The sequence below is a fragment of the Hypanus sabinus genome, chromosome 17, assembly GCF_030144855.1.
Source record: "Hypanus sabinus isolate sHypSab1 chromosome 17, sHypSab1.hap1, whole genome shotgun sequence".
NCBI classification, from domain to species: domain Eukaryota; kingdom Metazoa; phylum Chordata; class Chondrichthyes; order Myliobatiformes; family Dasyatidae; genus Hypanus; species Hypanus sabinus.
The window spans coordinates 52,013,870-52,026,878 of NC_082722.1; the positions used below are offsets into that span (position 1 = coordinate 52,013,870).

A 13,009-nucleotide genomic window follows, 5' to 3' on the forward strand; every position below is an offset into this window, starting at 1 on the left:
CAGTTTTGTTTTAGATATCCATCACATGCATTTCTGCATTTTTCTCAGAAAAAGTCTTCTAAAAGGGTTTAGTTATATACCATCTTTGAAGTTTAGTTGTAGAACGATTTATACTTGATACTATCTACAATTTGGCATTGTCGATGGAAATCAAATTGTAGATAGTATCAAATAGTCATTCCTTTTCCTGCGGCACCAAGGCTGTAAACTGATTCAGCGACTCTGTGTGTTTTGCTCTGCTGGTATGATAAACTGGGGACTGAGGTTTGGGCCTACTTTGGCTGCTCGTACTCGGGAGCAGATCTGGGACTCAGTCTCGTTCAGAATGCCGTTGGCTTGTTTCCATTACTTGCATGAAGTGTGTTTTTTTCCTGTCTCTCTCTTTCTCTTTGCAGCGATTTTTGTTTTTTTGGTCTTTTTTTAAATTGGGGTACTCAGATTTCTTGCTTTGTGGCTGCCTGTAAGCAGACGAATTTCAAGGTGTATAATTTATACATTCTTTCATAATAAATGTGCTTTGATTCGATTGATCGAATAGTCAGGGTAAAATTCACTCTAAGTGCAGCACTGCACCTGGATTGAACTCATTGGTCAGAGGTCAATATGAAACTTGAATGTAGATTTAGCAATGCCAGTTGTCTGAGTGTTGTGGGTACTAATTTGAATTTTAAGCATGGTGTGCACACACACGGAGCCTTAGGGCGGATTGTGTTCTCCTTAATGTCGGTAAAGATTGCAGCATGTTTGCTCATGCACACTGGAAGTGTTTTCATCCAGCAGGCCATGATAGACAGTGGAAGCTCTCAACAGGTGAGATAGTATCTGTCGACAGAGGAACAAAGGTAATGTTTGAAGGTAAATGCATTTTAAGAATTGGGCAAGGTATGTTGGTTTTAATTTGTAGAGAGGTCGGGGGAGGTTATACCCTTCTGCTATCCATCCCGCTCATCCACCCTCAACTTCTCAGCAACTGAAAATTAACTTTTTTTCTTCTTTTCTCCATTCTATCGGGGGTCTGAAATAATAACTCTTTTGCTGTCTCTACAGATACTGCTCTTCCTGCAACAACACACACAAAATGCTGGTAGAACACAGCAGGCTAGGCAGCATCTATAGGGAGAAGCGATGTCGACGTTTCGGGCTGAGACCCTTCATCAGGATCTGCTGTGTGTTTCCTGCAGTCTCTGTTTTCACTGTGGACTCTCCAGCATTTGTAGCTGATATGCAATGTTGTTTTTCAAGATATGCTATGCTGTTTTGATGCCAGCAAGTCATATTGAATATTAACAATTCATTTAATGCAGTGGTTCCTAAACTTTTTTGGGTTGCAGCCCCACCTCCCCTTGGCACCCAGACCACATCCCCAGCACTCCCCTCTCCATTTCCCGCCACTACATAAAAAGTATATAGATGATGCACAGTGAAAGAAAATAGGAACTGCAAATTCAAAGCTGTGACAAATACTTGCAAAAATTATTCTAATCTATTTAAAGGCACAAATAGAATTATTTATTTAATTACAGTAAAAACAATTTTAGAGCATGCATTAGTAGTCCAACTATTCACTACTTTATTGCATTTTAACCTTTCAGTGAAGTGGATAGGCTTGGGGGAGTGATATCAACCTCTCAACATCAGGCTGAATGTCACTCAGAACGAGCCTCAGATCCCCACCTTCAATAATTTGCCATCTATTTCATTGCTTAGAAATGAGTGACTGTACTGAAACTGAGCTCCACTAAATATGACATTGGAGAGGAAATAAAGAACATCTTGATTTTTTTCCACAGTGCCGGATAGCATTCAGAGATTTTTTTTTGCAACCAGAAGTCTTGATATGATTTTTCTGATCGTTGGCTTCAGCGCAAAGACATTTTGTAGCGAGATCAGTTCTTCCTCCATCCTTCCTGCTAATTCCTCATGACAAGTGCTCAGGAATGGATTTATTACCCAATCTGGAATTCAGATTGAAATCTCTCTGACATGACTTTATGCAGCTCACCCAGGTGGGCACAGTATACTTGAAGATCATCATTTGCAATTCTTTCTTTCTCTTCCAACTCAGAGAAGCTTGAAAATTGGAAAAGGTCACAACAGCCAATGTGCAACTTAAATAGGTTTTACTTAGATAGAAAGGTGGAGACAGTTATGTTTTGTGACTGCAAAATTAATTAAAAGATGGTGATCTTAAAATCAGCACAGATCCTGATGGACCCAGTTTAACATTATTTTACCCTTGATATGTTTGAGTTTTCCAATGCCACCTTTGAACACTGCTGTGGCACCATCCAGTACCTTCCTTAATTCATTTTCAGTTGACTCCATTGCATGAAATATGGCATGCAAATGGTGGATGAATCTCCAATCACGTTGTAGTTGTCTCAGCCAATCATGGCCCCACAACGTTGACCCTCCTATTTTTATCACACGTAAGCCCAATGCGGCTTGTTGGTTGTCGTATTTCACTATTACCGATGTCATTCCCACAGGAGTTCTCTTTTCTCCAGTATAAATTCTTTGTTAGGTATCTGCCGGCTTCAGTTCAGTCTCTTTGAAATGCCGCACAATTATTTTGTGGAATGACTGAAACAGCCAAGCCAGTGGTCAATGCCATACTCTTCTGGTGTAAGCCATATTGCTTGTCTCTTGTTGGTTTTCACATTGTACATTTTAAGGCTACTCAGTCCTGTGTCACTCTCATCATTATCAGATTTTTCATCAACAGCATTCAGATTAGTGCTCTTCTTGAAATTGCAACTTGACTTTTTATCTTTGTCCTCCTTTGTTGAATTTTCTGCAAGTTTCACCTTTAAACCTGCATTGGCCTGGTGAATATATGCCATTGCCACAATGGCAACACAGTTTGTTTGGCCTGGCAGGTTTCTTTTAGATGTTGCATTTTTGTTCATGTCCACTTTCATTCCTGACTGCAACTCAATTGCATCTCTGTCTGCGGTTTCCATTGATAAAGTGAATTCAATTGCTCTTTTAGATGAGAATTGTATTTCAGTTAGAAACTGTTTTTGAATGATTTTTTTTATGAGATTTCACAAACTGAATGTTCTCAGTGTATCACTAAGCCATTACATAACCGCAATGCTCAATTTCTTCAATTAAATTGAAATGGACGTCCCTGTGAGTCTATGTACTGTGTCCAGTGCTGCCGGTGTGGCCTCCTGTATATTGGTGAGAACCAGTGTTAATTGGGAGGCTGCTTCTCTGAGTACCTATCCTCCATCTGCCAGGAAAACCAGGATCTCCCAGTGGCCACCCATTTTAATTCCACTTCCCAATCCCATTCTGACATGTCTATCCATGCCTCTTCCACTGTCCTGATGAGGCCACACTTCAGTTGGAGGAACAACACCTTATATTTCGTCTGGGTAGCCTCCAACCCTGAGGCACAAACATTGATTTCTCAAACTTCCAGTAATGTCCCCCCTTCACCATTTCCCATCCCCTTTTCCCTCTCTCATCTTATCTCCTTGCTTGCCCATTGTTTCTGTCTGGAGCTCCTCCCCACTTTTCTTTCTTCCATGACCTTCTGTCTCTTTCACCAATCAACTTCCCAGCTCTTTATTTCATCCTTCCCCCTCCAGGTTTCACCTATCACCGTGTGTTTCTCCCCTCAACACTTAAATCTATTCCTCAGCTTTTTTCCTCTAGCCCTGCTGAAGTGTTTCAGCCTGAAACATTAACAGTACTCTTTTCCATTGATGTTGCCTGGCCTACTGAGTTCCTCTAGCACTTTGTGTGTGTTGCTCGGATTTCCAGCACCTGCAGATTTTCTCTTTTTTGTGATGGTTTTAGTTCTAAATATTCCTGCATTCTAAATGTTCCTGTCTTTTTTTTAACTCAACTATCTTCTCCTCTTGCAAAGAAAGCATGGTATGTTTGTTTTCACTTGCAAATGAAACGTGCTGCATTTGTTAAAAAGCTTGAACACCTTGTTTCAATAGGTAGGTAGTTGTCTCAGGTTCATCTTAAAACTTATTTGTCGTCACTGTCATGTTTTGTAACTCCAAAACTAATCAAAAGAAAAATATGTGAGTGCTGGTGGGGGGTAACTTGTGTATGTTTATTTTTGGTTTACTTTCAGCAAGTTGTGCACATATGACGTGGCGGCGTAACGACGTATGTCTTTCATGTACTTTTACATGTAACCCATAATAATTATTCAAATAAACAATGAATTCTTAATCAGCAATATATTTACAATGTTTCTCAGATATTACTGAAATATTAAATACACACCAGGGATCACTGATTTGACTTTAATAAGATTCACAGAATTTCCTTGCAATTGAAGATTGATTTTGATAAACTTTGTGAATAATTCTGCTAAATAAGCAAAGACATGCCTCATGTTCTTGAGCTGATTACTGAATGAAGCATTCAAGTCTTCAAAGAATTTCATCACAGTTTCAAAAAGCACCCAAAAGTGTTCCGGGCAGTTTCCTTTTGAGAGCCATCTGACTTTAGACTACAACAGCAAGCGTTCAAACTGTTCATCATTCTCAATACAAAACTCCCAAGATAGTTGAGAATTGACGATTTGTGCAGCTGATCACTCAGGATTTTTGCAACAACATGTCTCTGAATGGCAAAGAAGTTAGCTACATATTTTTAAAGGAAATAATAACCCCATGGTTGCATCCTGACATTGATGCTGCCCCATCTGTTGCACAAACAAGAATGTTCATGAGTGGAATATTCTTCTCTTTGAAATAATTGCTTAACAAACTGAAATAATGACTCCACCCTCATATCTGTTTCTAGTCCCCTTGCAAATTGAAACTCTTGATCCATTCTTTCATCTTTTATGAAGTGAACACAACCAAGAAGCAAAGATTAGCTAGCAAAGTCAACTCATCCAACTGTAGAGCAAATTCTGATGTCCTAAGTACGTTGCACAATATGTCTTCCACATTCTCAGACATCTCATCTATTCGTCTTTGAACAGAGTTGGCGCTGAGTGGAATCATTTTAATTATTTGGTCTGGTGATTTAGGCAAAACTGTACCCAGAACCTCCCATACTGCCAGCAGAATCCTTTCTTCTCCAATTATGTGGGGCTTTCCGGATTTAGCAATGAGCAATGAAGTGCTGTATGAAGCACACAAACCATCAGTGTTTTGTTCTGAAGTGCTGGCATACATGTTTTGAAGTGTTTTCCATTTCTGAGTGAGCAGAACTGTTAAATGTTTTCTTAAATATGCTTCTGGATTATGATCGTAGCAACCTGCAGCCTGTGATTTTCCTTTGAGAGTTGTGTATTTGAACTGTCTGAATGACCTGGCATTTTTGCTGTATCCTGAAGGATTTGGTGAACTGCACTCTTGAGGGTGTAAGTATGGCCTCTGGACTTCAGGCCCGATTGAAGCAGTGGAGCTGGGCCTGAGAATGAAAAACAAACCGATGTTTAGCCTCTTAAAACTCCCACCGCACTATGTGAAGGGGGCGCGAATTCACCCACTTCAGGAGCCACTGATCTAATGCTGTATATCACACATAATGTTTATCAGTGACTGTTATATGGACTGAGGGGAGAAATTGGCTTTGGCAATTCTTGGACATTTCCTGAAATATTATTAATTACAATTTACTTTAATTTAAAATATCATTAATTACTTCTTACCCTAAGAATTGTGGCTAGATTGATAGAAGGTTGCACGTGTTTGATAATATTTGTTACTCGGATAACACTGCGATTGCAACATCTCAAGGGAATGCTGCGTAATAATTTAGCAAATGTCAATGTAAAATACTTGGATTTTAGGGGCTCTTTCTATTTGGTGGAGCATGAAAGAGATGAGCTTAGGCCTACGATGCCCAGTCCATATCGTTGTTGTGTGAGAGAAAGTCAGGGCATTCGGAGAAAATGCACACAGGCACAGGGAGAATGTGCACACTCCGTTTGATAGAACCAGAAGTCAAGATCAGAGCTGGATAGCTAAACAGGCTGCAGCAACTGTGCTGTCTTTACGACAGTTATTTAGTTTATAATATTTTCGCTTAGTAATTCATTCAATAGTATTTTCTAGTTAGAATTAGAAGTGTTTAAAGTATATTCATTGCATGTAAAATATATCGGCATGCGATGACGTCACATCCGGTTTCGCCGCGTCTTGTGGGAAAACACCGGTTTGAAATTAGCGCGAGGGTGGGGGCTTTCCACGAGGCTCACCTGAGCACAAGCAGTTTTGCAGGCATGAGAAATCACAGTGAGAGCAACGCTGTAAGTTAATAGATAATCGATATATTGAACTAAGATGTTAATGCTGATCCTGTTAGAGGTAACGACGGTAGATAATGTTTATGCTTTCGTTAGTTAAAGAGTCGCGGATAGTTTGCATGGAAGTGTATTTAAAGTAGTCAATGGAGCAGGTAAACTCTCCCTGTATACTGCACCTTAGTGTAATGTAGTTATAGTCACCTTTGCAAGTATTTACACTTGAAATGTGATATTAAGGAAGGAACAAATACTGTATCAATCTTGTATTGTTTTATCAACAGTTTTCACCATATGTTAATGTGAAGAGTGAACAGTAAATGGTTAATCTTACTGCGATCTGGTTTGCATTGGCTGTGGTTTATCCGGACGTTAAATTCGGCGTTTCGTTACACCCGAAGGAGAACGTTACAGCAACCCTAAATGAAAGACAACATAACTATGCATTTCTTTTAATATTCCCTGTTTCCCAACAATACTTGTCAGTAATTTAGTATTCTGTGGTATTGGCAAGACCAAAAATAACCTGATTTGATCAGTGGTTACGAAGAATCTCAAATGTAAAATACATCCCTCATTAAATCATATGGAATAAAATTTATATCATTCAGTGATTAATACTAAACAACGCAAAATAGCTTTTATCTAGTCATTGATTTGAGATGGTGAAAATGAAATATTTGTAAGATTATATTACCATTTTCATGTGCATAAATAATAGCGTTGCACATTACTGCATGTGGTAACCACTCTCTCTGCAGGCATACGATAACGTTCACTTAATTCTTTTGTTGATAAAAAGTTAAGTGTGCATTTACAGTTAACGTGCCGCTATTCCAAATGTACTGATGCTTCTAGAGATTCTGATTAGTCATACAGCAGACCACAAAAGGAATGTTAATAAATCAGTAAAGGTGGCAGCTACTAGAAGAGAAATCTGCTGATGCTGTGGAAAAGGTAACAGATATTGTTTCTGTTTATTACTCAATTATAATATGTATTGTTGAAAGTACTTAAATCTTTACTTCTTATGAAGTAACAGAAAATGTTGCAAAACTCAACAGGTAAGGCAGCACCTGTGGAAAGAGAAATAGTTAATGTTATAGGATGAAGACTCTTCATCAGAGCTGAGTTCTTTTGGTTGTTATTATCCAAACCCTTGTCCTTTTATTCTCCTGAGAATTTAACTCATTCTCTTCAATTTCTTGGATGTCATGAGCAGTTCTGTTTAAAGATCAAAATAGGAGATGGATTTGGCTTTAAGCAAGTCTTGTGTTGCCGTAGGTTTCACATTTGATTTCCTAGTCAGCAATGTTAGCTTCTTTTCTCTCTGTGAGGACAGAGCATGGAGAGCAGCAGCCGCTGCCCATGAGGCTCCCTTCCACCACCAACACCTATCCCAACCCCCACCAAGATTCCTTCACATATCATTATAACATACAGAAGCAAATCTAGTGTCACAAATTTCAGTCATCCTTCAGGATCTAGATGTCACTGGGAAGTCCAACATCTATTGCCCATGCCAGTTTATCTTTGAGAAGACTACCACTTTAAACCACTGCTGTCCCAGTATTATTGCATTGGGAATTCTAAGATTCAGACCAAGCCATGATGAAATACTTCCAAATGGTGATATACTGTATTTTCAAATTAGGGTAGTTTGTAGTGGCAGAGAAGCTGCAATTGGTGGTTGTTGCCAAGCACCTGATCTACTCACTTACCTTCTTGTCGGTAGAAGTATTGGGTTCCTGAGGCGCTGCTGACATATTAGTAATTGCAGTGCCTTGTGTTGAGAATATACACTACACTAGTGTTGGAGAGAATGAATGGTTAGGTATTGGATGGTGTATCATTGAGTAGTTATCGTTGTTTTGAATGTTTCAGGTTCTTGGGTCTTCTTGAAGTTGGGCTCATTTAGTCAAGTAGAGTGTATTCCATCTAGCTGTTGGCTTGTGGCTTATGCTGGTAAAAGGTTTTTGGCTGTCAGGAAATGAGTTACTTGCTGTAGGATTTTCAATATCTGAAAACCACAGCATTTGTGAGGGGCATTCATCTGTGTTTCTCATTGACCATGATCCCCAGACCTCCAAAAGGACCACAAACTTGTTATGGTTTGGAAGCTTGTGTGCCTCAATCACTAAAAGAGTTACATTGCCACACCATGAGCCTTTACATTCATCAACGTCCACAAGCTCCAATGGGATCCTACCACCAAACACATCTTTACTGCTCCTCTGCCCTCCGCTCCCTCTGTCATCACCTTGTCTACTTGTTCTTCCTCACTAATCTTCCTCTGGACACTTACTCCTGCAAGTGACAGAAATGCTACACCTGCCCATTCACCTCCTTCCTTACCTGCATTCAGGGACAAAAACATTCCTTCCAGGTGAGGCGACATTTCACCTGTGAATCTGTTAGAGTCACCTATTGTATCTGGTGCTCCCGATGGGGCCTCCTCTACCTTGGTTAGATCTGATGTAAATTGGAGGACCCCTTTGTCACACAGCCAGGTTCCGTCTGCCAAAAGTGGAATTTCCCAATTTCTGCCAAAAGTGCCAAAAGTGGAATTTCCAATTTCATTACCCATGCCTGTTCAGACACGTTGGTCCAAGGCCTCCCCTTTCACCACAATGACACTCACAGGATGGAGAAGCAACACATATTTTGTCCAGGTAGTTGCCAACCTGATGGCATGAATGTAGCTTTCTCCTTCCAGTAAATTGTTTATTCCTCCTCTCCTATTCTGTCCTCTTCCATCTTTTCCTCCCCTGCCTATCACCTCTCCCTGGTGCTCCTCCTCCTTCCTTTTCTCCCACGGGTTCCTGTCCTCTTCTATCAGATTGCTTTTCTTCAGCCCTTTATCTTTCCCACCTGTCTGGCTTCACCTATCACCTCCTTCCCTCATCTCACCTTCTTCATTCTGGTGTCTTCCCCCTGCCTTCCCAGTCCTGAGGAAGGGTCTTAGCCTGAAACATCGACTGTTTAATTTCCATAGATGCTGCCTGGCCTCCTGAGTTCCTTCAGCATTTTGTGCGTATTGCGCTGGATTTCCAGCATCTGCAGAATCTCTTGTATATTTTTTTGAATAAATAGTATCTGTTGTAATATAATGCAGGCTTCTAGCCAATCTAACTTCCAGTGGAATCCATGATCCCAGCAGCTTGACATCTAACTGACACTAAAATGTTTCCCTCACTGATTGACCCTATTCTTTCTGCGAGTTAATTATTGCCACGCTGTGCAAAGTGCTTAGCCTGATCTGATTGACTTCACGCCTTTGGCAGGATCATTTACCCAGCCATGCCAAAGTGCACATGCTCAGTGACTTCTGTGCATATTTATATGAAAGGCAAGGAGGCCAGTAAAAACTTACAGGTGAACTAACACTTAGTTTCTTTTAGTGCTTGTACTAAACAAATTTCAATGCATAAAAATATAGTGTCACTTAACAGAGTTTCTATCATTACATGCTTTGTTCCCCATCTTCTGTTGATAATTGAGTTAATGTTTATAATGGAGAGTAAAGCAAGTATATGAACCTTATCTGCAGTTTATAGAAACTCTTATCCAATCAGGGAAGTGAATAAACATTAAATGTTACTAATGTTATCAGAGTTTCTTTATAGTAATTTTTTTACATCACAAGTTCCTGGAACTATCAATTGTGATCACTTACTGCTGCATCATGGATTTGAAGATGAATCTATCCTCTGCATTATTAGATCCTCTCTGTACACTGATATCTGGCTTGGCACTGTTCCACAGTGTTCTGAATCAGAACACTGGCTGGTACTTGCACTTAACACTGTACTTTAAAGAAGGTATCTGCACGATCTGTGCCTGGTTCCGACAGGTTAACCTGGAAGTTCAGGAAGATTTCCAGGTTTGGAAAGAGGGGAATGTGTGGAAGCTGGCGTTGCACTGAGGAGCCCAGCTGACCCTGCATGAGTCATGTGGTGGACCACCTGTTGAGTGGAAGGATGTGTGTACATCCTCAGTTCCAGGCATAGAGTCATGCAGCATGGAAAGAGGCCTTCATTAATCCTAAATTGATCCCATTTTACTCTCCCTCACATGGCCATCAACTCCTTTCAGATTCCACCACTCGCTTACACACAAGGGGCTATTTGACAGTGAATAATGTGCTTACCAGTCCACGTCTTTGGGATGTGAGAGGAACCCCAAGAATCTGGTGGAGACCATCGTAGTCCCAGGAAGATCATGCGAACTCCATCAGAAATTAAGACTGAACTTGGGTCACTGGAGCCGTGAGGTAGCATCTCCATTAGCTGTATTACTAGGTCAAACCCTATCTTTCTGCAGAAACGTGCAGAGTTCAGAAGAAGATTTATCCCAATATTCAGATTACTTTTGAACACTGTGGACTAAGTATTCTATCTCTAGCTATGACTTGCTGTGAGGGATTGAGTCACGTTTCTCCTCAAATTTAGTGGATTAGACTGACTATACACACGTTGTTCTAATGCCAATCTTGTCACCATTCTGAATGCATTTCCTCTGATTTGTGCTTTGCTGGTTCTTAACTGGGCTGATGAATTATGTTCACGACATGGAGGCTGTCGATTGCTTTAAGGAAAAAAAGACATCAGGTTACTCTTCTACTTACTGAGTAATTCTACTCTGTACTGGCCCTTATTTTATTAAAAACCTGTTTGCTAAACTCTTGGGTCTGCATGAGTGTTAAGTTTCTGGAAATGAGATTTAGGTTCTCTGAATACAATACTTGTATGGCCATATGCAGTAATGTGCATATTCAGATAGTCACTAACTTAAATTTTATTATTCATTTTGGGCCACAAAATGGCAAGGAGCTATCATACTGAAGATTTGAGACCTGTATTGATATCAGTCCTAATCCACGGAGTCAATGAACAACTTCTACAGTTCCTCCACAGATGATGGGCAGCCTGCTGCCTTTCTCCAGCTGTTTTCTCTTATTCCATTCCCTAATTGTTCCTACCGCCCATATGACCGGTGCACAGAGATTAGTGGCGGGAAGGGACTTTTCACAAGAAAATGTAACACAGGAAATTATTGGCCAGTTAGCCTGAACTCAGTGGTTGGTAAAGTTCCATTATGAAGGGTGAAATTTCAGAGTACTTGGAAGTATCTGATAAAGTTTGTAGGATGAAGCCTTGACATTGACATTCAGTGGCATCACCATCACTGAATCCCCTACTATCAACATCCCGGGATTACCATCGACAGGAAGCTGAATTGGTCTAGCCATATAAACACCATGGCTACCAGAGCAGGTCAAAGGCTAGGAATCCTGTGGCGTGAAACTCACCTCCTGACTCCCCAAAGCCTGTCCACCATCTACAAGGCTCAGGTCAGGAGTGTAATGGAACACTCGCCACTCGCCCGGATGAGTGTAGCTCTATCAACACTCAAGAAGCTTGACTCCATCCAGTACAAGGCAGCCCATTGATTGGTACCCCTTTCAAGTGCATCCAATCCCCCCACCATCGATGAACAGTTGCAGCAGTGTGTACTATCTACAAGATGCTCTGTAACAACACATCAAAGTTCCTAAGGCACCACCTTCCAGATCTACCATCAGTGGTTCAAAAAGGCAGCTGATCACCACCTTCTCAAGGGTGACAAGGGATGGGCAATAAATGCTGGCTCAGCTGGTGAAGCCCACATCCCGTAAATGGATAAATTTTAAAAAAGCAGCATGGTTTCATGAAGGACAAATCTTGCCTGACGAATCTGTTAGATTTCTCTGAGGAGCTAATGAGTAAGTTGGACAAAAGAGGATAGATGTTACTTGCCCGGACTTCCAGAAGGCCTTTGACAAGGTGTCGCACACAAAATAACTTCTAAACAAGATAAGAAACCATCATGCTACAGACAACACAAAGTACACTGTAGATGCTGTGGTCAAATCAACACGTTCAAACACGCTGGAGGAACTCAGCAGGTCGGGCAGCATCCGTTGAAACGAGCAGTCAACGTTTCGGGCCGAGACCCTTCGTCAGGACTGAAGGAGGGGGTAGGGGCCCTATAAAGAAGGTGGGGGGAGGGTGGGCTTGTTGGTGACAGGTGAAAAACCAATCAGAGGAAAGATCAAGGGGTGGGGGAGGGGAAGCAGGGAGGGGATAGGCCGGAGAGGTGAAGAAAGAATGTAAGGGGAAAGCACTATGGGTAGTAGAAGAAAGCAGAATCATGAGAGAGGTGACAGGCAGCTGGAAGAAGAGGAAGAGTGCAAGTGGGATGGGGGAAGGGAGAGGGAGGGAATTACTGGAAGTTGGAGAATTTGATGTTCATGCCAAGGGGCTGGAGACTATCCAGACGGTATATGAGGTGTTACTCCTCCAACCTGAGTTTGGCCTCATCATGGCAGTAGAGGAGGCCATATATGGACATATCTGAATGGTACAGACAAGGTACTAGCATGGATAGAAGATTGGCCAATTGTCAGAGGTCAGAGAGTGGAGATAAAGGGGTCCATTTTAGGATGCCTACCAGCGGCTAGTAGAGTTCTGCATGGGTCGACATTGGGACCACAACTTTTCACTTAACACATTATGATAAGATTAGCTTTTTTTTTTATCACGCGTACATTGAAACATTGAAGTACTGTATACAGTGAAATGCAATGTTTGAGTCAACAACCAGTACAAAACAAGTATGTGTTGGGGGCAGCCCGCGTGTGTCACTATGCTTCAAGTGCCAATGTAGCATGCTTACAATTTACTAACCCTCACTCATGTATCTTTAGAATATGGGAGGAAATGGATACAGTCATGG

The 13,009-nt window shown here is 41.1% G+C and overlaps 1 long non-coding RNA gene across 1 annotated transcript in view; it reads right to left on the reverse strand.

Moving 5' to 3' along the window:
• Nucleotides 1-1,892: 1,892 nt before the first annotated feature.
• The window catches only part of LOC132406927 (uncharacterized), a 32,732-nt gene continuing 21,615 nt past the window's right edge, over nt 1,893-13,009 (reverse strand). Inside the window, exons 3-4 of the long non-coding RNA XR_009516314.1 lie at nt 6,567-6,651; nt 1,893-5,397 (exon numbers count right to left, since the gene is read on the reverse strand). This is a non-coding gene — a long non-coding RNA (uncharacterized LOC132406927). The remainder of the gene's footprint in view (nt 5,398-6,566; nt 6,652-13,009) is intronic.